The sequence below is a fragment of the Toxorhynchites rutilus genome, chromosome 3 (assembly GCF_029784135.1).
Source record: "Toxorhynchites rutilus septentrionalis strain SRP chromosome 3, ASM2978413v1, whole genome shotgun sequence".
Taxonomy (NCBI): domain Eukaryota; kingdom Metazoa; phylum Arthropoda; class Insecta; order Diptera; family Culicidae; genus Toxorhynchites; species Toxorhynchites rutilus.
Window position 1 is genome coordinate 171994707 of NC_073746.1, and position 25365 is coordinate 172020071.

A 25365-nucleotide genomic window follows, 5' to 3' on the forward strand; every position below is an offset into this window, starting at 1 on the left:
GCACCCTCTCCTTGGATTCGACGGGCCAGCTGAATGTCCTTGGGCATGATGTGACGCGTTTTGCGTGGATAGCACACAAATTTGTATCTTCGAATAAGCCTCCTGCAGCGTCATAACCGCGGAACTTTGGGAGCGCAAGTCGGTTTTGAAGTCCTGAGCAATTTCACGAACCAAATGCTGCAAAGGTAGCTTGCGGATCACCAATTCGGTCGACTTCCGATAGCGATGAATTTCACGCAAAGTTCCCGGTCGATAGCGATGTGGCTTCCTCACCTATCCTGCGGCTGGTGCGCTTATCCGAGCTGCTTTCGTGTGCCTTAACACCGAAAGACTAACGAGCTGTCTGCTTGGTCCCAAACAAACGAGTCGTCACGGTGCGAGAGTAGAGTAAGAAATGAACGAAAGCAAAGGAAGCGTCATTTTATAAACCATAAAAGTATAGAATCTAAACCCCACCCTTATTATATTCGTTGCTTACCCTGAGAGAGAAACGAATAACATCGAAGTAAGTATACAGTAATGTATTTGAATCCGGACACTTTGCGTTACATTTAATACCATACCGCAGCCACAACATTTTCTGCATGTTGAATTAATGCGATTGATTAGTAACTATCATGAAACTATCAGTAACTATATTAGTAGCTATTATTCGCATAAATTCAACATGAAAAAAATGTTATGGCTGTTGTATGATATTGAATGTAATGCAAAGTGTCCGGATTCAAAAGCATTACTGTAAAAAAAGGGTTAACTCGACTGAAAATTTTTCGGTTCGGCCTGTAAATACGAAATTAAGAGCCCCCGCAGACTGCAGACTGACTTGTCGACCGATAGTTCGGTCGGCTTCTTAATCAGTACGGAGAGGTATGCATGTGCGCACATTACGCCGATTCAGTTGGGTCGGTTTTCCCACCAGAAGGCCGATCCGACCCAACTGTCGGCTGAAGAAAAGTCTGTAGTGTGCGGGGGCTCTAATTGAAGTGTACAGCATAATGCATAGACGTAAGTATGAGCTTCCCCATCTCACATTCCAATAAGATTAATGGGTTTCCAAGTGGGCGCGCTACATACGGATACGAATGATTTCAACAACCTGTTTTCGAAGCTATCATTAAGCTATTGAAACAATTTTTCGACTCAATAAATAGCAATCATATAACTCTTGGACATTTTATCTTTTGTATGAAATTATTATCATACTGTTCCGTTGATCCGAAGCAGAATGAATCACGCTTAAAGAAGGAATGGATTTTTTCTTGGAATTTACTCAGCAAAAATAATGCCCTTTCCCAACAATTAAAAACGACAAACGTTAAACAGTTTCATCAAAATGATTTCTTCGATATGGGGATATATTCACTACATCAAGTCATATATTTCATATTCTTCATTTTGATTTCCATATCCATGGCACCTATCGGTATCGAATTATCATCGACACCACGATTTTCGCTAAATGCTCCTTTCAGTTCGGCCTGTAAAAAACTTTTCTGAACTCTAATCCATCAAATTGGGAGCCCTGAAAAGGGCCGTTGATTATATGCTAAGCTAATATAGCATGCTCTCCTCGGATACGATGGGCCAGCTGGATGTCCTTGGGCATGATGTGACGCGTTTTGCATGGATAGCACACAAATTGGTATCTTCGAATAAGCCTCCTGCAGCGTCATAACTGCGGAACTTTGGAAGCGCAAGTCGGTTTTGAAGTCCTGAGCAATTCCACGATCCAAATGCTGCAAAGGTAGCTGCGGATCACCAATTCGGTCGACTTCTGATAGCGACGAATTTCATGCAAAGTTCCCGGTCGATAGCGATGTGGCTTCTTCACCTATCCTGCTGCTGGTGCACTTATCCGAGCTGCTTTCATGTGCCTTACCACCGAAAGACTAACGAGCTGTCTGCGAAAGACTAACGAGCTCGAGTCCTCACGGTGCAAGAGTAGAGTAAGAAATGAACGAAAGCAAGGGAAGTGTCATTTTATAAAACATAAAAGTATCGAATGTAAACCCCACCCTCTTTATTATATACTGTATACTTACGAATATAATAAGGGTGGGGTTTAGATTCTATACTTTTATGGTTTATAAAATGACGCTTCCTTTGCTTTCGTTCATTTCTTACTCTACTCTCGCACCGTGAGGACTCGAGCTCGTTAGTCTTTCGCAGACAGCTCGTTAGTCTTTCGGTTGTAAGGCACATGAAAGCAGCTCGGATAAGCGCACCAGCAGCAGGATAGGTGAAGAAGCCACATCGCTATCGACCGGGAACTTTGCGTGAAATTCGTCGCTATCAGAAGTTGACCGAATTGGTGATCCGCAGCTACCTTTGCAGCATTTGGATCGTGGAATTGCTCAGGACTTCAAAACCGACTTGCGCTTCCAAAGTTCCGCAGTTATGACGCTGCAGGAGGCTTATTCGAAGATACCAATTTGTGTGCTATTCATGCAAAACGCGTCACATCATGCCCAAGGACATCCAGCTGGCCCATCGTATCCGAGGAGAGCATGCTATATTAGCTTAGCATATAATCAACGGCCCTTTTCAGGGCTCCCAATTTGATGGATTAGAGTTCAGAAAAGTTTTTTACAGGCCGAACTGAAAGGAGCATTTAGCGAAAATCGTGGTGTCGATGATAATTCGATACCGATAGGTGCCATGGATATGGATTTCATAATGAAGAATATGAAATATATGACATGATGTAGTGAATATATCCGAAGAAATCACTTTGGTGAAACTGCATTATAAAATTATTTGTGTACGAATGCCGCAATCGATAGTCGACTCTAATTTGCGCTGGGTAATTTCCTCGGAGGACTCAATTCCTCCTTTGAGCATTAAGAAACTCTTTCTGGTAAAACGAAGTGGTATGAATCACATTATTTGAATGATAGAATGAAGAAGTTTTCTGCCAATTTCCTTCAACCTCCAAACATATCTTTCTCCCGTTTGTCGTTTTCGCGTTCGCTAATCCTTTCTCACAACACCCATTTCTCGTTTGAGAAATTGTTGAGTAAACATTGTTTGCCAGTGCGCGTAGAGCGGGAATTCCTAAAGATTCATTGCACCTCTAATAAATTGCAGAAAGACGTGGTCTTAGGTTGATCGCACTTGATTGAAAAAATCCAAAACGAAATGTATTTGGTCGCAGCATTATATGAGTAGAAAGCAAATAATCGCTCGAAAATGATTTGATTTTCGCGATGATGTTTCACGTTTTTCATGTTATGCATCCAATATTGGATACGAAAGTTTTCCACTGATGGGAAAAAAATATTCAGAAGCTTTCCTATTAATTGCGATTGATTGAAAAATCACAAAACCAAATGTATTTGGTTGCAGTGTTATATGGATAGAAAACATTAAAATAAACTCTTTCGCATGAATGTATTTTTCAATTCCCAGGGGAACTGGCAGATTATTTTTCAGCAACGATGATAGCAACGAGAATTCCGCGCGTGTATATGTGTGTGTGGCGGCCGATGTTTCAAGCGGAACCGTGGCATCACTCTTCTCCTGATGGATTCCCTTCTGGCCTTAGGTGCACATACAGGCTCTTGGTGACACCGTTCATTAGCGCTTTCATGATAAACGAAAATAGCTTCACAACACAGCGACAACATGCTCCAATCGCTGTTCAATCATAACTGAGGGGGTTTACGAGCGGCGCTCGCTTATATACCGATTGGTGATTTCAATAGCCTGTTTTGAAAGCCATTTTCAGACTATTGAAACAAGTTTTTGGATGAAAAAGTAACAAGTATATGACGCGTAGACCTTTTATCTTTCGAATGAAGTGTTTATCATACCATTTCGTTCAGTTGTTTAAGAGCTATTAACGCTCAAAATCTCGGTATCCGGCGTAACGCTTTCATTTTCGAAACTTTGGTTTTACACCCCGGTATAGAAATGAAAGACGTAGTCCTACGTCAAAAAAATATTTATTTCGTCAAACCAGCGTAGACCAAATATGCTGCCCAAATATTACAGTGAAATTTAACTATATCTTATTCTATTCAGATAGTCTTTAAGCATTGACCTTGATATGGTTACATCAATTATTTCACTGTGTTCGTTACAGAAGCTCATCATACGATCAATAGGACTATATTAGGCATACTTTTTTTTTCGGTAATGTTAGGGTTTCGCAGGTGCCTAATCGGTGCATAAAAATTTAGGTTTCCTAATATTTCTTCTGAGTATTTACACTCGATGTGATTTGATGTCAATAATAAATAGAATCATGGCAGAGTTCCGACGTTCTTTTAAGCTGAGAAGATGTCATGTCTTGCCTTACGCCAGGAAGTGGCGAGTTGTCATCCTCCATTGGGTTCGTCAATTCCGGGGAAAACACGAATGCCTGCATGAATATATGATTGAAAACAATCTTCAATTCTTCCTCTGATGATGTGCTTTTTTAGTGAGTAAATATTCAGTCGAAAACATGGACTATGAATACAGATAAATTTTAAATAAAGATTTTCTGTAATTGACTGTTGTGCTGCAGGTTTTTGGAAAAAAATATTAACGGATCTTTTGATCTTTTGACACGCTGGCTTTCCCTTTTCTGGGAGAGTTTATACCATGCTTATCTATACTTCCACATTTCTAAAGATAGGCTGAACGACATTTCTCTCAATTCAATCTTAATGAAACGAAGGTTAAATGAGTAGAGTAGGAACGAAAACAATGAAAGGAATGTTAGCCACTAAAAAATATGCCGAGACAAGCAAAAGAGATACAGGCTCTGTTATATTTCGCAGCAAATAACATCTTAATACACCAAATCGGTATATAAAACATTTAGAAATAAGAATATTGAATAATCTATATAAAGTTGTTTGGAAAGCCGCCTCAGATGAATACCAAATCGAGACGTTAATCAAGAATAATCCTCGGGTCCTCGGGACAAATAAATAAGCAAATTCTCTACAGATACCAAAACAACCGTTCATATGGATCTGGTGAAATTAGGTTACGCAAATTATTACGATGCGTGAGTTCCACAGAATTTCACCAAAAAATTGTTTTAATATATTGCATCTCGGTCTGCGACACGCCGCAAAAACGCAATGAAAATGTCGTTTTGAATCAAACCGTGACGGATGATGAAAATGAAACAACACATTCTGTGAGGATAGATTTTTTTAGTTACATAAAAGATGGCGAATGATTGTGCAGATAATGTTTATAAAAACGATGCTTTCGTTTTCTCCTTAATCGTCACGAACTTTCCGGACAACCCAATATGAGCTATCCTGATTTCTTCCTGATTTTTATTTTCATTCCTCCTGATTTTTTAAAATTATAGTCGGTAACCCTGGTCCTGCCGATTTTAGCCCTTCTGGATATCTGAAAAATCCAATAAATTTTTAATCTATATATATAAAAATGGAGTGATGTCTGTCTGTCTGATTCTTATAGACTCCGAAACTATTGAACCGATCGACATGAAAATTGGTATGTAGGGAGTTTTTGGGGCCGGAGAAGGTTTTCGTGACAGTTTGAGACCCCTCCCCCTCTCTAAGGGGGGGGGGGGGGGGCTGCCATACAAATGAAACACAAATTTCTGCATTACTCGGAAATTAATCAAGCAAACCAAACCAAAGTTGGCATGTGAAGGTTTTAGGGTGCAATAAATGTTTCTATGACGGTTGGACACTCCTCCCCCCACTCAAAGGGGGGGCTGCCATACAATGAAACACAAATTTCTGCATTACTCGAAAATTAATCAAGCAAACGAAACCAAAGTTGGCATGTGATGGTTTTAGGCTGTAATAAATGTTTCTATGATAGTTAGACACTCCTCCCCCACTCAAAGGGGGAGCTGCCATACAGATGAAACATAAATTTCTGCATTGCTCGAGAAGAGAATTAATCAAGCAAATAAAACCAAATTTGGCATATGGAGGTTTTAGGGTGCAATAATTGTTTCTTTGGTGGTTAGACACTCCACCTCCTCTCTAAGAGGGGGCTGCCATACAAATGAAACACAAATTTCTGCATTACTTACAAATTTCTACATTACTCGAGAATTAATCAAGCAAATGAAACCAAATTAGGCATATGGGAGTTTTAGGGTGCAATAAGTGTATTTACGGTAGTGAGACACTCCTCCCCCTCTCTAAGAGGGGGCTGCCATACAAATGAAAACCCAATTTCTGCATTACACGAGAATTAATCAAGCAAATAAAACTAAATTTGGCATGTAACGTAACGGAGAAACATGCTATTTGCAAGTGGTCGAAAAATCTTGAACGAGAATTGTGTCTGAAAATAATCTGATATTATAATGTCGAGTTTTGGTAGAAGTACTAGGAATTTTGAAGTAAATAATTTTAAAGGGTAGATTAGAAAATCAATCAATGAATAATTCTGAGATTGGACCCATGAACAGCGCTTAGTAGAAAGAAACGTGTGAAACGTGTGATAACGAAAAATAAATTTTGGGCGGGATGAAGTTTGCCGGGTCAGCTAGTCAATAATAAACGTAATTTTCATCAACGTCACTAAACCTCGGTCAAACAAAAAAAATTGAACCAAAAACGCGGCAGTTTTAAAATGAAAACTTTTTTTCCCAATTTCTAAACTAAAATACAACAATATGTGAATCTCCTTCCACTTCTTTTGAAAATCGCAAGCTTTCGGAACGTTCTATTCAGAAGTGTTAATCAAATTCGTTATTCAATGTTCGGTACGATAGCCCTTGTTCATTGTAATTGCCTTTAGTTGTATCGGGAGGCCACCTACGAGATTTTTTGTGTATTCATTATCCATTTCAAAGACCTCTATATTGTCAGCTTGTATTGGTCTCCGAGAGCTGCGATTAGTCGCAAGCAACTGACATATGCTCACTCCTTTCGAGCCCCGGTTGATCTTGGGAGATTTCAACTCTCACGGAAACAGTACGACGACAACCGTTCATTGTTGATATATGCCCTTTGTAACAACTTGAATATGACCATTTTGAACACTGGGGAAACAACACGTGTACCTAAATCTCCTGCTAACCCAAGTGCTCTTGACCTTTCTATTTGCTCAAATTCACTATCGTTAGATTGCAAGTGGAACGTAATCCAGGATCCCAACGGTAGTGATCACTTGTCAATCAAAATTTCTATCACCAATTGGTTGAATTCTTCTGAATCAATAAACATGGCATATGACCTCACAAGTTACATTGACTGGAATGAATATGCGGACGCGATTGCTCTAGCCATCAACTCCAGAGACCTCCATTGAAGGAGTAAGGGAAAAAACGTGCGAATTGGCGAAATTTCGTGGGAGGTTTGTCACGAGAAACGTCAATGAAAAAATAATGGAAAGTGGCCCGAAACATGAGAAATCGATCTTCAGCGAATAAAAGCGAAGAATATTCACATCGATGGACTTTTAATTTTGCAAGGAAGGTTTGTCCCGATTCCGTTCCGTGCAAAAAATTGTTCGAGATATACTACTCTCAGATTTGTGTATGGGTTCCGCAGGGGCAAGAGGATGAATGATTGCCTTGCGTTGCTTTCTTCAGAAATTCAAGGGGGCCTTTGATTCTGTTTCAATAGAAGTTTTGTCAGACAAATTACACTCTCAGGGTATGTCGCCTCTATTATTTATTTATTGTTTTATTTATTAAAGACACTTTACCACTACTATGGCATTCGTGTCGCGTTGAAAGATGATTACATAACGTGGCTTAACATTGTTTTCGGTTAAATTTCGTTATACAAGTTGCTATCTTTGAGGAATTTAATAACTAATTCTTCTTTCTGTGGATTGTACATCATAGCGTACAACAGCTAATGTTCCGTTGATACGGCAAGCACTGCGTGTTTGGGCGAATGCTCTGCAGTCGATTAGAATGTGTTACACTGTTAGTCGTATTCCACAACATGTAAAAATCGGTGGAGGGTTGTGGTTTAGCAGATGGGAATGAGTGAGACGAGTATGCCCTATTCGTATTCGTGATAAGCTACGCTGATCGGAAGCGCACGTGCGATCCGGGTATTTTCCAGGTGTGTTTTTGATTTGCCTGAGTTGTACTCGGCTTCGGTTCCATTCAAGTTCCCAAGCCTGCCAAATGTTGCTTTTGATATTATGTGTGACATCTTGGGCTGGTATTGTGATGTCAAGTTGAGTTTCTGTTTGTCCTTGTTTGTCGCCTCTATTGAATAAAATGTTATATAACCTGCTTTGCGAGAAACACTTGAATTTTTCTCACAGAGATTCGACAGTAAGTCGGGTCTCCTACATGAGACTCCCCCAGGACTCATGTTTAAGCCCCCTTTTAAGTTGTACAAAAGATAATTTTAAAGGGTAGATTGTATTTAAGTTGTAGATTGTGTTTAAGTTATACAAAAGGGGGCTTAAACATGAGTCCTGGGGGAGTCTCATGTAGGAGACCCGACTTACTGTGTATGTAAGCGATATTGACAATTGCCTTACACAAAATTGCAGCCTGAGATAACTTGCAGATGATGGAGTGGTGTCAAACGAATCCGACCTGCAAGGACCCTTAGAAGATACTTTATACAATTTTTAGACCTGGGCCATTGGTCTAGGGATCAAATTCTCCACGGAGAAAACAGAGATAGTGGTTTTTTCTAGGAAGCATAAACCAGCAAAACCAAAGCTTCCACTTTAGGATATTCCGATCACTCATGCTATGTCATTCAAATGTCTTGGGGTCTGGTTGGACTCCAAACGTCCTTGGGGGGGAGCGGAGGTGTTTGGGTCATATTAAGTATCTGAGTGGAACATGCCAACAAAGAATAAACTTTCTCCGTACAGTTACCGGCACCTGGTGGGGAGTCCATCCAGAAGATCTGATAATGTTGTGTCGAACAACAGTATGGCAGTTTCTGTTTTCAATCAGCTGTCAAAACACACCACATTAAACTCGAGCGAAATCAGTATCTTTGTCTCCGTATTGCATTGGGATGTATGCCCTCAACACACACCATGAGTCTCGAGGTTTTGGCAGGCGTACTCCCACTTATAGATTGTTTCAATTTATTATCTCTTCGGTTCCTCATCCGGTGTAAGGTTATGAACCCATTGCACAATGGTCCAGGAGATGCATTCAAGTGGAAATTAGCATTTAGAGCTCGACAGTTATTCTCTAGACAAAAACTGTCTTAGACAAAGTTGTCACTCATGATAGAGCGCTCGCTTTTATGTTGTCAAAAATAGGGTGACCAAAATTTTCGTTGAAATAAAAAATCTAACTTTCTTATCTTTATAGATAGAGGTAAACATAGTTCGACAATGTTGTAGCTCCAATTATTTGAGACATCTTTGTCGAACATAGTTTTTCTCTATCTCCTGAAATAACCGATATAGCGCATGTTTTCTAAGTTACGTTAGGGTTACCATGAACAAAAATGTTTTTTGCTCTAACTTTTATGTTTCAAATTTTACATGGAAACTGTCTTCGAAAAACTTTTAGAGCTTACTAATACAAACATTTTTTGATACAGAACTTGTCAATATCTCAACTTTACTCAAAGTTATTGATATTTCTTCCCAAAAAACATGCTCTTTTCACTTGTTTGTCATTCTTTCTGGGGCAAACATAAAAAAAAGTTTGTTGACGGAATTTCAAAGAACAGATTTCACTCTATATAATATGTGATTTTCAAAACTATGTTATTTTTCAAGAGATAGAGAAAAACTTTGTTCTACAAAGATGTCTCAAACAATTGGAGATACAACATTGTCGAACTATGTTTACCTCTATCTATAAAGGTAAGAAAGTTAGATTTTTTATTTCATCGACAATTTTGGTCACCCTATTTTTGACAACATGAGTACGAGCGCTCTATTATGAGTAACAACTTTGTCTAAGACAGTTTTTGTCTAGAGAATAAATGTCAAGCTCTAAATGCTAATTTCCACACAAATGCATCTCCTGGACCATTGTGCATTGGTGACCGATAATTTTGACCAACTGACCGAGTTAAATTTTCGCTCTGGATCATGACTTCATATCATGAATTCATCTCTATGAAGGTAGTTCCTTCTTTGTATATTTCCAACCGTGTTTGTTGTGTTGACTACATCAATTCCTCTGTGCATTTTGATCTATCCATGAAGTAGAAAATCCATGGAGTTCCAGATAATCATCGATCGTTTCTACGATCTTCGATGCAAAGTATGGGCGTATCAATAGCGATAATATGTACTTTACCGATGGGTCGTCTATAAACGAGTCCACAGGATTTGGAGTGTTCGACGAATTTTTTAGCGTCCCCCACAGTCTTCAGTATTCTTTCTCAGTTTATATTGCTGAATTGGCAACGATATACAGCGACACTGGACAGCGTCGCCTCACGACCAGTTGAACACTTTCGAATCTATCCGTTCAGTGAGGCCGGAAAAGCACTCGCCGTACTTCCTTGAGAGGATACGAGAAATTTTGAGTGCTTTATCCAGACGCTTTATGTCATTACCTTTGTCTGGGTTCCTTCACATTGCTCAATTTTGGGTAATGATAGGGCTGACTCATTGGCAAAGGTAGATGCCATTGAAAGCGATATTTATCAGCGTCAAATCGTCTTCAATCAATTTTATTCTTTAGTCCGTGAAAATACCGTCGCTAACTGACAACGCAAATGGAACGAATATAAATTGGACCGGTGACTTCACTCGATTATTCCTAAGGTTTGCCTCAAACCGTGGTTCAAAAGTCTGGAATTGAGTCGGTACATTATTCACACCTTCTCCCGGCTCATGTCCAATCACTGTTCGTTAGATGCACTACTCTTCCGTTTCAATCTTGCCAGCAGAAACCTCTGCGTTTGTGGCCAAGGTTATCACGACATCGAGCACGTTGTTTGGTAGTGCGAGGTGTATCTGGTCGCCAGATCGAATCTAGAAAACTCCCTTCGAGCCCGAGGAAGACAACCCAATGTGCGGGTGAGAGATGTGTTGGCTCAGTTAGACCGTGATTACATGTCCCAAATATATGTGATTGTCCCACAATTGATACGCCCATATTTTGCATTGATTATCGTTGGAACGATCCCCGATCGATGGTAATCTGAAATTCCATGGATATCCTGCTTCATGGACAAATCAAAATGCACAGAGAAATTGATGTCAGAAAAACAAACACGGTTGGGAATATCCGAAGAAGGAACAACCTGTATGGAGATGAATTCATGAAATGAACCCATGAATCCAGAGCGAAAATTTAATTTCGATTAGCTGCCCAAAATTTCCGATCACCAATGGATTCATAACCTTACACCGAATGAGGAACCGAAGAGATAATAAATTGAAGCGAACTTTTAGTGGGAGTACACCTTCCAAAACCTAGACACTGATGGTATGCGTTGAGGGCATACATCTCAACGCAATACGCCAAAAATCTGAATTCGCTTGAGTTTAATGTGGTGTATTTTGGCAGCTGATTGATAAAAGAAACTGCCAGAAACTCCATCACTGAGAGACTAGTTGTTCGGTACAACATTATAAGATCTTCTGGATGGGCTCCCCACCAGGTGCCGGTAATTGTACGGAGAATGTTCATTCTCTGTTGACATTTTTTTACTCAGATACCTAAAATGGGCCCCCAAGAAGAATTGAGTTTGATCATCAACATTGTTACATTCTCCTTATATCCCATCCTTTTCATGAAAAAATATATCACCCTTCTAAACTCGAGTCGAGCGAACCATACCATAGAATTAACAAAGTTGTTTATATATAGTTATAAAAAGAAAGTTAAGAATTCGGCTCCTTAAAACTGAGCCTGTAAAAATAAACGAATAATAAAAAAAAAGTTTTCTCAAAGTGGTCTATCCAGGGTTTTCCAAGGGTCGATATAAACGAAAACTGATTTTGGAAGTCGACGGGGTCTAAAAATAGACCCCAATGAATTAACACAAGTAATTATTTGAAACTTCCAAGATACTGTATAAGTTGTGTCACGTGGATCAACTGACTAATAACTAATATTTTAATCGAAAGTATTATTGTTGTATTTTGTATTAATGATTACTAATTACACTTTTTATTTACTGGATTTTCTGTCGAACTATTGATGGGAAGATCATGTCAAGTTTACTCACTTAACAACCGCTGGTTTTTAATTGGTTAGTATTTTGTTTGAATAGTATTATGGTATCACTTCATTCAGGAAAAGGGGTCTCTTGTCCAAAAAAAGTTTAAGAATCCCTGCTCTAGATAGTCCAACTTGACTCATTTTTTTTATTTTAGAAAACTGACTTAAAGCTCGACACCGTACAAGGTATTCAAATCGATTGTGATGAATTCCATTTGTGTTTTTACTTGGAAATCAATAATCATAAGTATAAATGCAGAATTTATGGTATTTTGATAGTTAAAAATAGTATTTCACCGTGCATGTTTGACGGCTGTAACGTGCTTCACAAAAATGCTACATAAATTCGGTAAAATTTCCGTTGTCGAAAAACAAGTCGAAGTGATAGTAACAATTCAAATTTCAACGAATTCAATTAAGTTAAAAATAAGATATTTATGGTAAACAAAATAGCGTAGAAAGATTACTACGGTGTGAGACTGATTACAATAGCCCGATTGTTTTTTACCCCATATAGTTCAAAGTTGCCCTTGCACATTAAAAATAAAAGGTTATCATAAATAGATTTCCATACTGTCTGTAAAGATTCCGGAATAGAAAACAACTCCCGACAAACAACGCATGACTAATTTAACTTGCATTGACACATATAATTACTTTGCACATCAAAGTTAATCCAAATCTTGCGAATTTAATCAAACACACGATCATTCTGTTGGTTTACTGAATTTGATTAGTTATGAAATTCTGCTTTGAATTATTAAACATCAACGCCCAACTCGGTGTGTATGTCTGAAAACATCGAATCTATTATTATTCTATTCATCCCACGCACATCATTACCCATGTTTCGCACTTACAAGTTTAGTGGACGATGAATTTCGTTCCTACTTGAAACGGCTAGTGTTTTTATCATTGGAAGAACCTTGAAAGGTGACAATTCTCAGTCCAATCGAGATGATACATTACTTCTAACGCTTACATTAAAAAATGAACAATTTTGGGATGGCGATGAAAAAACTACAAAATATAATTTAATTTCTCCAGACAATTGACGAACTAAGATGTCCACACACTGCGAGTGATCAAGCGGCTGTCCTCTTCTCTGCTGTTTAGTGGTTTTATTAAATATTTTAATAAATCGAATATCTAAATTCCAAACAGAACTGTGGCGTACCACACCTACACCCAAATTAGCGTTGACAGAAAACATATCATCTTCGGCAGAAAAAATGCTTCTCCATGTGTTGAAGGGTGAAATGAACAAATAAAAGCACCTTTCCCAAGAGTTTTAAAATGTCAGCTTGGAATTGTACGAAAAGCTCTGAATGTTAAATTTTAATTTTCAATGTTCCGCAATGGTTCTGTTTGTATTGGTGAAAGCATCGTTATTTTTTCGACACTGATGTCAGACAACGTCATCGAAATAGCTAGGTATAAAAACCACTCAACAAAATGTTATTCCTGAGTCATAGCGTTTCATGTCATGAAAATCAATAAAATAAAATTGTGTTGATATCAATACAATTATTGTTTTGACGTTTAATGGGTCTATAATGTAAATTTTAGCAACTTTCATATTGGTTAAGAAAATTGTATTGCAGAGCTCGGAACACTTCCACGTAGTAGACGAAATAGTATTATATTCAATAAAAATGACTCGGCCAACAAAGAGAAGGGTTAAGGCTCTCCAACGTGAATATGTGAAAAAAGTCACAGGAAGGTTATGTCCGAGACACGACCGCATGGTTGACGTAGGATTCCGTTAGGCTATCTGTTGATTTTGGATATGCTTGAAGAATTACATCGTTAAACTCTTTGATAATGATTAGGTGACCCTGAAAAAGATGTCGAATGAGACATGATGAAATACGCCTCTGTAACCCTAGACGAGATGCCTCCTGTGTTATGCAAGGATCAAATAAAGAAAAAAAAACTCAACAATGCAATATAAGATAATATTCAATACCGAACACAATTATCAATTTTTGTCATCAGTAAAAACATGTTACTTTAATACAGTAGAATCTCGATTATCCGCGAGCGGATCCGCGAAAGCGAGTTCACTTGTAATTCTATAGAACTTCCCAGAATTTTCCAGTGAGCGGAAGGGTCTTGTTCTTTTGTTTTGGTCATGTCTTTTACATTATCTTATCACTGGTGTGAACGACCTTACAGATGGATAGTTCAATGATTTCTGTATCGATGCTTAAATATCTTTTTTATGTCTGCACCTAATTTTTAGCCCTTCATTGCGTTATCTGCGATTTTCGCAATTCGCGGTGAGCTAGCCCGACTATTCCGCGAATTATCGGGATTCTACTGTATAGAGACTGTATAGAGAAAACATATTTGAAAAGGAAAAGATAATTTTCTTTTATAATTTTTACTTTCTGAGTGTTTGTTCAACCTTTTGTTCAACCCAATGCGAATTTTTATTTGACTAACAACCCCTAATACTATATGGAGAGCATATGGGAAATCACTTTTTCGAATATTTCTTCACTTTTCCAAATTTTCTCACTGTATGAACATTCCTTGGGTGAAAATGAACACAACAAAACAGACAGCTTTAACCGAACGACCCGTTCTGGAGTGGGAACACACCTTGGATATTATTTACGAAAATTGAAATGAATCGTTTCTAATTTTTAACATTTTCAATACAACTGCTACCATATACAATTTTCCACTTACACTTGTGCTAAATTTTTCACAACACACTATCGGTCTTTGATATGAAATTTGACGAAGCAACCAATATTAAAGTTCCAAATTTAAATTTTATTTGCTAGAATTAATCGTGTCACTCACCTTACTTGCAATATAAAAATGCTTGCGACTTGCATATATTTGCAATGCCTATTTCTCCCGGGCATCTTGGTTCTGATGTCTCTGTTAGGGAACACATTTCGATGGGAACGAAAGCTCCCCATACTTTAATGTATTTGCATTGTCGATTCCCCCGAGCACATTGGTTTTGATGCCTTTGTTGGGGAACACATTTCGGTAGGAACAAAAGCTCCCCCTGCTTTCATGTAATTGCAATGCCGATTTCCCCCAGGCAGCTTGGTTTTGATATCTCTGTTAGGGAACCGCCGCATGTGTCGTCAATTTTGACCAATCATAAGTGGGTATTTCCGTTAGAACAGGGGTTGAGATTTTTCAATTGTTTGATGTTAGTTTCATGACATATATTATTTTATTCAACGTAAAAAATTGTCATGGAGTGCCGAAATCGATTGATGCAAAAATTTCATCAATCCATCATAAAATGACTGAGCAATAAGCGTTTGAAATTGGACAATTTTCACGATGTGCTCGATTTTCGATTTTCAATTTGTACCCCAATATGTTCCCGAAAGACGTAATCCTACGTCAAAAAATCTCTCTATTAAGTTGGTGAATCATTATTTTTTTAAAGTTTTGAAGTGATATATCACTTTGTTTTCGACACGAGTGCACCCAATTGGTGCAGATATACTTTACAGTACAAGTAGCAGTGGTAGTAGTAGTAGTAGCGTTGTAATAGTAGTAGTGTAAGTCTTTTGGCATTGCAGTTCATCCGCCTCCGACCTAAACTGAAAAGGTCATTTAAATGAAACTAAAACTCTATATTAAAGGCCTTTAGAATGACCATTTAGGAAGCTTTGAGAAACGTTGGCAGCTTGACCGGTGAATGGTGAATGAAAAGTCAAGTAAAGTTGCGCTCCATACGGCTGATATGTCACCCGTTGCCGCTAGCAATGGAAGAATGAATGATTATGTATATTGCAGAGATCGAAATTCTCGCTCGGCTGCTCGATAAATATTCATTCAATCAATCTAGTTTTCGATGAACTGTGTATTGTTGATATTTTCGTCTCTTCCTTTTCACCAAAAATTCTTTTTCAGAGAGAAAGAGATGTCGAAAATCTCTATCTCGGAAGTTCAACGAGAATGCTTTTTCGTCTCTCATTTGGTACTGAAAATATGGAGCGAAAAATCATAGCTAACTTTACCAGCATTAGTCTGGTAGAGCAGCGTCCTGAAACCCAATATTGCCGCATGTTATCAGCTGTACTGAAGAAGTGAAAAACCGGCATCAAGGAGTCACTGAAAACGAGACCATTTTTCGGCAATCATAACTCACCGAAAAATAAAAATCGGCTCTGCGTTTCTCGCGAGAATCGAAGTGAGCGTATAATATTCTCTCGCCTCCTATATTTTCAGCTATGTTTCTCTGTGGGTGAAAATGGATGTTTTTCGTCTCAAATCGGCGAGCATTTCGATCTCTGGTAAATTGCAATAGATTGTTTGGGAATGTCCATATCAACAAATCAATTGATGCTAAAACTCGTTAATCTATCCAGATTTGACTGACTGAGTAAAAAGCGCTTCAAATTGTACAATTTTTCTTGACGCGACCGATTTTCAGGTTTTCAATTTGTACCCCCAATATTTTCCCAGAAGACGTAACCCTATGTCAAAATGTAATAGTATTTCCCGAAATTTGCTATGGGCCACTCCAAGGCGCCTAGAAGTATATACTAAGGTGGGCCAACTTGCTAAAACCAAGGCGCGTAGAAGTATATCCTAAGGTGGGCCAACTTGCTAAAACCACTCTTCAGCCATCTTGGAAATCTACTGTGTTTTGTTTGTAAACAAAACACAATACGCTTGTGCCGGAGCTCGCTCGTGATCAGTCTGTCTCTTTCACGCTTCAAGGAAATAATTCCCCTTCTGCTTTCTTCCGTACTGTTTTCATATACCGCTCCCCTAACCAACTTAGTGACGAAACGGCCTCACCTAGTACCATAGACCCGTCTTGGCTAAAACCAAGGCGCGTAGAAGTATCTCCTAAGGTGGGCCAGCTTGCTAAAACCACTCTTCAGCCATCTTGGAAGTCTACTGTGTTTTGTTTGTAAACAAAACACAATACGCTAGTGCCGAAGCTCGCCCTGATCAGTCTGTCTCTTTCACGCTACAAGCAAATAATTCCCCTTCTGCTTTCTTCCGTACTGCTTTCATATACCGCTTCCCTTCCCAACTTAGTGACGAAACGGCCTCACCTAGTACCATAGACCCGTCTTGGCTAAAACCACTCTTCAGCCATCTTGGAAGTCTACTGTGTTTTGTTTGTAAACAAAACACAATACGCTATTGCCGAAGCTCGCTCGTGATCAGTCTGTCTCTTTCACGCTACAAGCAAATAATTCCCCTTCTACTTTCTTCCGTGCTGTTTTCATATACCGCTCCCCTAACCAACTTAGTGACGAAACGGCCTCACCTAGCACCATAGACCCGTCTTGGGCCACTCTACACTTCCCTGCAGATACACATCACAAACTACACAAATGCAAAGTTCTCATAATGTCATCTTTTGGAAAACAACGATAACTCACACAAGGTCCCAATACAATAGCAGTGCAAAATGAATGTACAGTGTAACCCCGATTATCCGCGAGCGGATGATTCGGATGCGTATTATTCGCGACGGCGAGATCCACAGTAAATCTAGAGACCTTCCTGAATTTGTCATTGTGTAGGGTAGACTCATGCTATTTTGCTTTGGTCATAGTACGAGCTTGTAGATAGATAGTTTAATGATTTCTGTATTGATAAAACATAGTTTTCATGTTGGAATATTTTTTTCGTGTTTGTTATCCGCGAACTTCATTGCGTTATCCGCGATTTTCGTTATACGCGATGACCTTGCCAGACTATTCCGCGGAAAATCGGGGCTCTACTGTAGTGGCATTTCAAGTGATTTGTATGATATCATACAGATTTCATGTGGTATGTTTGCAGCTTAAATATTAGTGCTGCTTATTCTAATCCAATATCGTCTATATTATCGCCCTATTTATCGTTATATCTTCGAAACGAACAACGATGAAAACAACCTAGAGTCTCCATTATATCGACAACATCATCGACTGCATACGGAATAATGAATCCTTAGAGTTGTATCAAACCCAATCATCGGAAGACAACTGTCAAACGAAGGTCCCGCGCACTCAGGATGACTGCGCTCACGCAGGTTTATTTCTGCATGCTCCTTTCCATCTGCATGTGCGCATAAACTGATCGGAGTTCATTCCGGCGCAATGCTCGGAAACTGAAAACCGTTTACCTGTGGTACCAAAGCGTGCTGCTGCCTCTCTCCGGCGTTCGTTCGGTCGTATAAAAGCGTTAATTGAGCGTTCTAGCGCGGATAGTGTGAGTTCACATTTTGAACGGTACTGACAACGTTTGTTCGTTCGTTCGTTCTGGCGGAGGCAGAGGTTCCATCCGTCCATTGACAGAAATTAGATAATACTGTAATTGCAGGAAGCTACACAACAACAACAAAAAATACAGAACATGCAGAGAGCCCCAAACGCACTAAACTGCCGGTTGTCATAGTTATTTTTTAAATTTTAATTTACATTAATGCTCTCAAGACACTGTGTGTTATCAATGATAAATTGAAGTGTTCGCGTGTTGCGCCCACAGATAGAACATATAGGTGGATAGCAATTGTCATCGGAGTGTGTTTCTTAAGTAACTGATAAGAACGAAATTAGACCAGTGTTTCAAAATATTTGCACATCACATTCTGCCCGGTGGAACGTGTAATTTTAGTGAGGAAACTTGTTGGCAAACAACAACCCAGCAGTAAAATTGTAGACATCTACGCACAACCGTATCATCGAGGTGAGTTTTTTTTCGATTTGCTATGTTGATGTCTAATGTACACATGTCGTATGATCCAGCACACTATTCATCAAGGTGGTATTATTATCTCAGTGAAAGTGAAAGTGAACATTTTGAAGAACGACAATGACAATTCAGTGAGTGTTTATTAGCGGTTCGAATAGCATGAATGAAGTTCTAATTATTTATTTAATTCTGGTTATTTGATATCATCGATGAGATTAGTAGATTGGCCTACATAGAAAAAGTGTGAGCCCCACCCACTGCCGGGTTTTATTTGTGAATCAAATAAAAAAATCTTGGTATAGGTGAACCGAACACGACTATCTTAAAAAAACATTTGAGCAATTATTGCATCCGTAGCCGTCTACTAATTATATTATTTGCATCGTAAAATTTACAGACTCTCTCCCTGATTGCATTGCTTTAAATTACTATAGTATTACCCTGACAAATATTATCTCTTATGGTGAACGTTTCTCCGTAGTCTTCTGAACGCTTACATGTTTATCGAGAATATCCCTGTTCGCCTTAAGCTGCAACAATTGGGTTAAGAACATAGTGAACGCAATGCAAAGCGTTCGCGTGAAAGTTCGCAAGATGAGCGTTTCATTGGAATAGCCTGACATAGTGAACGCGACTTTGTTCAGTATTTTGTTGTTGTTGAAATTGAATGAAGAACTAATTTTGTGTTATATTGGATTGGGGAAAAAGAAATGTATTTCTGATCGAAATTTGATGCTTTATTTAACATACTTAAAGTTATCCAATTTAAGTCAAATATGCGCCGTTTTATTCGCAAACTTGTTGCCATTTAGAAGGCAACTCCATTATCCACCCTTATAAGAACAACGCTTTCCAAAAGGTTGGATCGCGAAACACATCGGAGATTTTGAACATGAATCCGAGTTGCTTATTATCCCTAGCAATTATGTCCGAGATCACGTATTTTTCCCACAAGTACCAAAGGTTGAAAATGGATCATGTATGTAAACATTATTGGGAGTTTTCGGTGAAATGTTGTAACGTTACATTTTTGAACACTTAGTGTAAGAAAAAATTCTTGAGCACGAATCTACAAAACAGTTTATCAGGTGCTGTAGGCGTAAGTAATCAGCTGTGCTTCAACCTGTCATATATATTTTAGCATCATCCGCATAGAATGATCGACTACCAGCTGGGAGGATCAATCCGATCTCGTTCATGAAAATAGAAAAAAGCAACGGTCCAAGATTGCTGCCTTGAGGTACTCTTGAACTGTTGGTGAAATTCTCCGAAAAATCAGATCCAATTCGTACACATATTTTTCGGTTGGTAAGGTAAGTCCTGAGCCAACGAGTGGAGTCTCGGAAATACACCAAGCTTCTCAAGTTTAGCAAGCAGTATGGTGTAATCAACACTGTCAAAAGCAGCCTTGAGGTCGGTGTACACAACATCCACCTGCGCTCCAGCTTCCATACTCATAAGGCAAAATGAAACGAAGGGAGCAAGATTCGTTGAGTTCTGCTTGTCTCCTTTATAAAAAAAAACCAGGAACATAAATGAGAATTTACAACGTGTAGAAAACACACCTTGCTGCAACGATATATTGAATCAAAAATATATCTGGGCGTATCCCTAATTGAATCGCCAATTTGGGTCGACGAGGCGTAGTAATCGTTAAAGACGCTCTTGAAGTGCTCAGCCAAAAGTTGGCATTTTCCCAATGAAAAGCAGGCTCTCCTGTTACCCAAGTGAATTTCCACCGGTAGCCCGTCCTCTTTACTTTTAGTCTTCACAAACGACCCGAACTGCTTTGGATTGCGCCGTAGATTGTCTTGTATACGCCTTGTATACCTTTTGTAAAGGAAACGGTTGTAAGCTCGAGATTCCTTGCTGGCTGCTGAAAGGAAACGTTTGGCGAATGAATTGCGGATGCGACAGTACTTGTGGAACGCCTTCAATCTCAGTCGATTCAGATGACGTAGTCGGGTATTGAACCGAGCAGGCTTCGGAGCAGGTTTGCTCAACCAACCAAATCAGATATTGCTCGACCTCGATCTCCTCGAAGTAGTTAACGCCTTCATCTATAGACTACCAACCCTCCTGGACGAGCAAATGGCTCAATGCAACAAAGTCGAGCTCATGCGCATCAGGGGTATTGTCGGATGCGGGATTTCCAATGCAGGATGGTGAATATCAATACCGATCAAGGGTTCTGAAGCTTCATTGACAGAACATTTCGGGATTGCAGCTTCATTCAAAAGCACAAAGTCAATGATCAGAGAGTTAATGTTCATAAGTTTGTCAATTTAGATTATGCAGACTGAAACCATCCAGAAGTGTACTACAGGAAGCCGGAATGTTCGAATTCAGGACATCGGTGGTGGTGGAGGCGATCTGGCGTAGTGGTAACATCTTCCAAAAATGGGAGTAAAAAGTGACGAACCAGCCAAATGAGTTGAAAATCACTATAATACAGACAAAAAAACAAAAAAAAAAGGACATCGGTGGTGGTATGATCATTTGCATTGAGTGCTCCCGTGGCCGAGTGGTTAGCGTCAAACCTAATATGCCGGGGTTTCGGGTTTGATTCCCGTTCTGGTCGGGGATATTTTTCGTCGATTTAATTTCCTCCAACTTGCACTGTGGACACGCGTATTCTAGAACTTGCCACCCAGAATGCATTCAAGGCGTGTTATTTGGCATGGAAATCTCAACTGAGTACCCATGAAAATGACGCAAGTAATACTACATTGAGACGGCGAAGTTCCTCTAGAAACGATAGTGCCATTTAAGAAGAAGAAGAAGAAGGAAGGAAGGAAGGTAGATTACCGCAACACTTAAAAATCTGTTTGGTGTCGTCATTTTTATCCAAATCTGCTCGAGAGATAGGCAAACCGAAGTAGGATTGCGACAGCAACTAAGACGATTTTAAACAGCAATCAAGACCCCACCTCTATGTGATTTGAAACTATTTAGATGATTGCGGTCGTTACGAAAAATAGTAAACGCACTCCCGAACAATTGAGATGAATTGATTCGTTCATTAAGCCAGGTTTCGGTGAGGACTATAACATCGTAGTTGGAATCAATAGCAGTCGTCTATCTTTGTCCTCAAGCCACGAACGTTCTGGTAGTACATCAAGAGGCCGTCGATTGGAAGTCGCTAGAAATCTGATGAATCAGTATGGATTGACCGTGGGAAGAATGATGTACGCTGGGATCTCCCATGAGGCAGCGGGCTGTGAGTTCAGTATAAAATAAAATAAAAGAAATTAGTCATTCATAACAAGTTGGTTCACGCAACACAACTTATACATTATCTTGATAGTTTCAAATAAGAACTTGTGTTTATTAATAGGGGTCGATTTTCAGACCTCGTCGAACACCAGAACCAGTTTTCGTTTATGTCGACCTCTGGGAATCCAACATCGACCTCAAGGAGTATCGACCACATTGAGAACCCCTGGTCTTAACGAAAAGATCATTTGGGGGCTCTACCTCTCGATGTTGATAGTTGATGGAATATTAAAACAAGCAAATATACTAACTAAATAACGGATGGGTTATTATTGCGATGCTTCACATAAATAAGCTGGATATGGACTAAATAATAGTATGGGGATTATTAACGGCAGGTTTTTTCTTTCAAAAGAAAACTTTTGCTGTTAATTCTATTGTTGACAGTAGAGAAATTTCAATGCTCAATAATTAGTTCTTTCCGATTATCCATTTCCCGAACAATCGAACATTTTCCAAAACCTACAAAGTACAAATACACTACGAAAAAACAATGGCATTGAGGACTGGGAGGATGTCATTCAATAGGATATAATCGCCATCTGGATTTTCTGCATCATCGAATCCGAATCCGGCGGAATAATATTATCCAGCATTCTGATTACAATCGTCGTTCCATGTCCCGATGATTTCCTCCAGCTTCTCCACATTCGAATTTGGACGGAACGCCATCACCTAAGGTTAAGATCGAACAAAAGTGTTACTTTTCACCGATATTTGCTATATTAACCGATACTTACAAACATTCACAATTGGAAATGCAAAAATTAATAAAAAAATATATATATATTAGGCTGTCAAAAAAGTCCTGCGGTATTTTTTTTTTTTGATTTTCATTTGTTCATAAAATTAGTTACAATCATCTGTTTTAAGTCAAATATGCGCCGAGTTTCGATCGGGCAGTCGTCGGGAGAGGACGTGTATTTTTTCACTCCTCGTTCGGTTCTTTCTTCGTCGTCACACATGTTCTAACATCTTCTTCTTCTTCTTCAATGGCACTAACGTTCCTAGAGGAACTTCGCCGTCTCAATGTAGTATTACTTGCGTCATTTTTATTAGTACTTAGTTGAGATTTCTATGCCAAATAACACGCCTTGAATGCATTCTGAGTGGCAAGCTCTAGAATACGCGTGATCACAGTGCAAGTCGGAGGAAATTTCTTTGACGAAAAATTCCCCCGACCAGAACGGGAATCGAACCCGAACACCCGGCATGTTAGTTATGACGCTAACCACTCGGCCACGGGAGCACATGTTCTAACATGCCTGTACCAATATTCCTTACCTGAATAAGATTTGCCCAATATTATTTCATTCGACGATGCCAATTTATGTTGTCGGTGGTTTGTGATGGTGTGAAAAGGGAAACCAATCAAGCCTAAAAAAGTGAAAGTGTTTTTGATTTTTTTTTTCTTTCGTTCTGCTTTCTGTGTAATATTTATTTTAAAAAGTAGATTCCGATGTTTTTCCTCGCGAGTGTTAAGGAGATCAAAATTGTGAGTGAATGAGACTTGAGTAGCTCAGTTGCGTAAAGTGGAATATTCCGCCAATCATAATATCCATTATCATGATGAATTCGCATGTTCTGCTAACGCTAGAGAAAATATGGTGTGCTATCCGTTTTTTGTTTCTCCAACCTTCTCTCCTATACTGCAATGTGTGTGCGTGTGTGAAAATCATGTTCTTCGAAATGAACTCATCACTTGCACCAATACGGACACATTTAATAACAGTGGTGATATTATCACTGAAACAAGGAGCTCTGTGACGGTCCGCCAGCAGTATTATGCCAAAATAATAACAGCTAAGTTTTGCAATTAGTATTTACATTTACCAGTTCCAGCCTCAGACTCAATTATTAAGAACTATTTCTAGATCAACATTTTAGTTGCAGATATTGGATGATATAATATAGTTTCGTATTTCACTTTTTTCCAGTGCCATCCAATCATACGATGTAGTAATGTTAGTAATTCATCATAGCGGTTCTTCGACTTCGCTTGGTTAGCGCGAACACTCACACTGACTTTGCAGAAAATCTTATACTAATACTAATGCGACATAACTTGTTAGGCTCAGCATGAATGGACAGTGTACTTTTAGTTAGAGCAAATCCTTGTACTGGCTTGTCACAGTGAGCTTGGCGCTCTTAATGCACGATAAAAAAATCAACGAGTATTTAGTTTCTGAGTCTGAACTGAATCTGAGATAAAACAGATATTTTTTTTTGTTATACACACACATTATCTAGATTAATTCTTTAATAGTTAATTTTTTTATTCTCCAATTTTTCGATTTTTCATGAAAAGTACGTATGATAAATAATTGAAAATATAGATTTATCTTGGTTACCTTCTCAGATTTCTCCAAAATAACTCTCCTCCGTTGCGATTGAACTTTGATAAACGTACGTACGATAAATAATAGAATATAAGTCGGTTCAATTCATTTTACAGGTTTTCCTTCTCAGGATACCTGAATATAATATCTGCCGCGTATCGTGACACGAAATTTTAGGGTTTCGTTCCGTCGAGTGGTCATTAGTTCGCGTTTACATAATCACATCACTTACCACAGTGAATCCTGATACACCTCTCCCTACTAACAACTATCCCTCCCATGATAAACGCTAGGGAACCACGCTATAGAGACGACCCTTCTGGCCTTCGGGCGGCGAATATCATACTAACATTCCTTACTTTCCCCTGGTGGCTGTAAGGACGTGGCCGGCGTCGTTATTGACCATTTAAAGCTCGAATCACCGAAAATTGCACAACGAGAATGATTTGCTAGTCCCAAGCGTCATTCTGTGTGTTCTTTGTGCAATTTGGTTGGTTCAGGTCAATCACGGAGAGCAACTACGAATTGTACAGTCTACCCAAGCTCAAGCTCAAGCTCAAGCTCTGTTTTAGGTCAAATATGCGCCGTTTTGTTCGATGATTTGTTCCCAACGAGATGTCAACTTCATAATACCCCTGTTATAGAAGCTCGCTTCCTTATTGGCAAAAAACTCGGATAGCCAATTTTCACAGGCCTTTTTTGTGGCTAACTTCTGACTACCTAGCTCGTTCGCCATGGACAAAAACAGGTGGTAGTCACTTGGTGCAAGGTCCGGACTATACGACGGATGCAAAAGAACCTCCCATCCGAGCTCCCGGAGCTTCTAGCGCGTCACCAAAGAAGTGTGTGGCCTGGCGTTGTCCTGATGGAAGACAATGCGGCCTCTGTTTATCAAAGATGGCCTCTTCTTCATGAGAGCTACCTTCAAGCGGTCCAGTTGTTGGCAGTACAGGTCCGAATTGAGTGTTTGGCCACAGGGAAGCAGCTCATAATAGATTATTT

At 39.2% G+C, this 25365-nt stretch overlaps 1 protein-coding gene across 4 annotated transcripts in view; it reads left to right on the top strand.

Moving 5' to 3' along the window:
* LOC129778279 (aquaporin AQPAe.a) overlaps positions 1-25365 on the top strand; it is a 282805-nt gene that overhangs the window by 204910 nt on the left and 52530 nt on the right. For 3 of the 4 annotated variants that reach the window (XM_055785079.1, XM_055785078.1, XM_055785081.1), the window contains exon 1: positions 18270-18742. The exons of the other annotated variant lie outside the window; for it this stretch is intronic. The gene's annotated coding sequence lies outside the window, so the exon portion shown is untranslated. Of the gene's footprint in view, positions 1-18269; positions 18743-25365 lie in introns of those variants that run through there. 4 annotated transcript variants of the gene reach the window in all.